Here is a 3,799-nt window from a genome sequence, read left to right as displayed (position 1 = left end):
GTGTGTGTGTGTGTGTGTGTGTGTGTGTGTCAACTCAGTCAATTTTAGATATTTTGCTAAATTTGGTGTAAAGGTAGCTGAGCATTGTGCTCAACACACATTCTGAATGTCATCACAGCTAATAAGTTCTCTTAATACAATTCCTCTTTAATAATTGTTGGGGKAAAATACAAATGTGGAGGAAGTATTTTAAGATGAGAATTTGTCTATACGGTCTCCCAAACAGCAGCAAACCTTTCTGTCTGGGATTCCTCAGAGTGACACAGAGAAAGTGCCCAGACTGGATAGTTCAGCCCACCTAATCCCTGTTGAACTGAGTGATTTTTGCCATCTGTGTGTTTTGAATGGAGTGAGTCTGCTGTCAAAACTCATATATCCTCCCCRGTGAAAATGGGCAGCTCACTTTAGAGCTGGTTCATCCACCCACGTCACCCATTCATCTGAGTAACCTCGTGGGCGTGYATTTACAGTATGTTGGGGAAAAGTTCAGAGTATTTTGAAGGTACCTCGTGTAGTTTTTATTCTGGGACGTGTTTTCTTTTTATAAAACTATGTTATAGGCTATAAGTTGATTGGAAGCCATAGGGAGAACAAGGTTTAATTAAGATTTAAGGCATGAACATGACAGAGTGTAATAGTAAAGGTCACTTTTTAAGTAATCTCGGGTTATTAGTTAACTCTCTGCCCTGTAGCCTGAGGGGATATTTTTGGAAACTGATCAAACCCAGCACTCCCAGCTGCCTATAATAATAGAAAATATCTAAAATACAGAAAGTATTTTCTGACTCAGAAGAGTGGCAGCTTAGTYACACAAACTTCCGTAATTCACAGCATTGGTTTTGCATCCTAACACTTAATAAACAAACACTGCTGCAGCAAGAAGCCAAAACAGCTAATGTTACCTAATGTTGCAACAATCACGTTTGCTTCATCGGTGTGAAGAAAAATCCAGTTTTAGGGCCCAGAGGAAACTTTTATAGTATGTATGCAACATATAATATAATTTAATAACATGCAACATACTGTATGTGGTTTAAATCTAAGTCCAAGAACCTCAAATTTTCAATCCTTTGTGCTCCTGTTGAAAGAATCTGATCCTGCAGCAGTAATGAGTTTCCTATATGGTGGTAGGGTTCAACTTCAGAGATAGGTTCAGTCCCCCCCCACACACACACACACACCCCACCCCAAATGAACTCAAAGTAGAGCCCCTGCTCCTCCTCATCTAAAGGAGTCAGCTGAAGTGATCTGGTTAACTCTTTAAGGTCCAACTAGAAGTTCATGTTTAATTAATTGAACCATTTTAAAGCCTGAAAAAAACTTAGAAACAAATTAGACAATTGTGATGCAAGAGTTTGTGTCACAATATGCTGTTAAAATCTTGTCCGGTCTCAGTCTTGTGGACCAAAGATCCCTCCTCATCACACGAGTGTCTGGTTTCTAGTTTTAGTTAACCATCAGCTCGGCTCTACAATTCTGGCCTGAAAGGCAGCTGGAGATATGCAGTTCTTCAAGAAATGTGAGGTTTTAATCATGTGTTTTGTATCTGGTGTAAAGCACTTTGTGTTACTCATGGTTTGTATGAAACATGCTTCAGAAATAAAGTCTGATTTGATTTAAACAGAGCTTATATAAATACTAATTATGCAACATTAGAAGGTGGTAATTTGTAAATGACAAGTGTCTTTCTAATTGGTGCAACACAGAGACAAGTGCTCATGTCATTTGTATGTACATAATGTGTGTGTGCGTGGATGTGTGTGTATGCGTGGATGGGTGTGTGTGCGTGTGTGTGCGTGTGTGTGTGTGTGTAGTTTTCAGCAGCAGAACACACAAGTGACCAAGTCAGGTTTGTTCATTTGCAGCTCAGGCACAGATCAGTGACAAACAGCATCAATAGATTTTCTTCCCAGAGGTTGCTGTTAAAGCTGAGCTGTTATTGTATGAATTCTGTCCCTTTCAAAGTAAAACAAACCCTATAGGAGAATCCCTTTAACTGAGCGTCAGTTCGGCAGAAATAATTCTCCTTCCAAATGAATGCTTTTCTTCTTTTTTATTGACTGATGAGCCGACAGACAGTGAAGCAGAACAGCTTCCGTCCAATCTCATTCCCATCACCAGTTTACTCCTCACAGCTCAGTTGGTGGGCGAGTCTTTTATACATCTAGCTTAATGCATGTTTTTGGAAAAGGAAATAGCTATAAAATTACACAATTAAATTATAATTCCTCCRTGTTTCTGGGGAATATGAGCCATCATCATAGAAGTGAGGGGGTGAGATCTAAAATGCTGTTTTTTTTCCCCCCCTTCTCCTTCCCACTCCTACAAGCCGGGCTTAGAGGGTCGGACTCTCCACGGTATCCTTCTGTGCCAGATTCACTGGGTTTAACACAAGAAGCACAACTTATTGGATTATAGAGTCCACCGTCTATGATAACCGGAGGCTGTGTGTGTGTGTGTGTGTGTGTGTGTGTGTGTGTGTGTGTGTGTGTAGACTGATGGTAAATTTCTATTTACCTGCCTATTTTATATTTTAAATTCATTTTTGAAGCCATTCTTTAAAACCAGAGGTTGGAAATTTTGCATTTCCAGGCTCACTGAGGCTTGTTTCACACTGATTTACCTGTTGCTGTCTAATTTCGGTCCTCAGGAAGTTTTGCGTCTGCATGGACAGGATATGTTTTCGGCAAACACTCCCTGCTGACGATATAACGCAGCATAACTGCCCAGAGATTTGCAGCAAAGACTGAGTTGTTGCTCTCTGTTCTATGAAGTTCAAACCTGTGAATCTTTCACAGAGTCGAGTGCCGAGAGGCTGAAATAAATATTTCTACTTTTTCCCCCTTTCATCTCTAATCTGCACTTGTTTATTAATGGAAGTGACGATTAAAGTGCTTGTGACGTGAAATTTTTGTAATAAACATGAATGCATTTTTGAAAACATAACATTGATAGCATATTGCAAAACAAATTTCACGCCCCTGAAATGAACAGTTGTTGAAATATTTGCACATGAAGAAACAGGAAGTGATGTCAAAGGGGAATGTCTGCATGTAAACAGAGCGTTGTTACAACAGCTGATAACACAGACTGTGGAGAAGAATCTGATGTTTCTTTAGATYATTTTGAGTCTCTATCAATCACGGATGATGAAGAGTTAAAATTTAAATGATACTGTTTTAATTAACAAAGACCAGAGGGTTTATTTTATTAATGAGTTCCCCTTTGATGTCACTTCCTGTTACACTTTGGCTGAGCCAAATCCAAAAGAAAATATGCCAAATATGTGACAAAATGGGTAAAATCACATTTATCATGCCAAGTTTCTTAAGTATAAAAATGTTTTCTTTGAGTTTTTGTATTTGAAGGACAGGAACTTTAAAATCATGAGAAAATTCACTACTTAAGTTCCTCAGAATATTTGTTTGCAACATTAAGGTAAGTCATAATGAACAGAAAAGTCGCAAAATGTGGCAGTGGTAAACAATGTCACTGACACCTAAGCATACTTTTTAAGTGAAAGTTTGATGTGCTTGTGTTCCTTGTCCCTTTGGTCCTTGTTGAGACTGGTTCAGCTTGACATCGTAGAGTTTATCATAAACACTAGGGACGTCAAGAAAACACAGCAGAGAGGAAACAGACTTAGGGGACTGCAGATAAAAAGTGAATAGTTTATTTACACTACACACAGCTGATGCCGGGTGCATCTGAAAATGAGTGAGAGGATCAATCCTTTGTCCAGGCAAACAAGAGTTGTGATGCATCGGGTTTCTTACTTACAGATCTGAGGAGGTCCAGC

At 39.2% G+C, this 3,799-nt stretch overlaps 1 long non-coding RNA gene across 2 annotated transcripts in view; it reads right to left on the bottom strand.

Annotated features, from left to right (window-relative positions):
* Positions 1-3,799, bottom strand: part of LOC106526695 (uncharacterized) — a 9,845-nt gene extending 6,046 nt beyond the window's left edge. The window contains exons 1-2 of one of the 2 annotated variants that reach the window (XR_001311292.1): positions 3,781-3,799; positions 3,510-3,603 (exon numbers count right to left, since the gene is read on the bottom strand). This is a non-coding gene — a long non-coding RNA (uncharacterized LOC106526695). The remainder of the gene's footprint in view (positions 1-3,509; positions 3,604-3,780) is intronic. The other variant, XR_001311293.1, reaches the window with a different exon arrangement.

The sequence above is a fragment of the Austrofundulus limnaeus genome, unplaced genomic scaffold, assembly GCF_001266775.1.
Source record: "Austrofundulus limnaeus strain Quisiro unplaced genomic scaffold, Austrofundulus_limnaeus-1.0 Scaffold289, whole genome shotgun sequence".
NCBI classification, from domain to species: domain Eukaryota; kingdom Metazoa; phylum Chordata; class Actinopteri; order Cyprinodontiformes; family Rivulidae; genus Austrofundulus; species Austrofundulus limnaeus.
The sequence above is the reverse complement of the archived record's forward strand: the minus strand, read 5'-3'. Positions and strand labels throughout refer to the sequence as shown.